This window comes from Mesitornis unicolor, unplaced genomic scaffold, assembly GCF_000695765.1.
Source record: "Mesitornis unicolor isolate BGI_N332 unplaced genomic scaffold, ASM69576v1 scaffold36244, whole genome shotgun sequence".
Classification (NCBI taxonomy): domain Eukaryota; kingdom Metazoa; phylum Chordata; class Aves; order Mesitornithiformes; family Mesitornithidae; genus Mesitornis; species Mesitornis unicolor.
In genome coordinates, this window is record NW_010178657.1 from 1152 (window position 1) to 1370 (window position 219).

Sequence of the window (219 nt, forward strand, 5' to 3'; positions counted from 1 at the left end):
ACCCCTGGGTCCCTGGCACCCCTACACTCTCCTCTTGGGTGCCACCAGGGACACCTTAATTCCCCCCTACAAACCGCAGAGTGGTGATCCCAATGCCCTCCCAGAGACCCATAGGAAACCCTCCCAATCTTTCCCCAGGTACCCCCCCAGGCCAGGCGAGCAGTTACCGTGCAGCGAGGAGCGGGCCAGGGCAGCGATTTCCTGGATGGTCAGCGCACG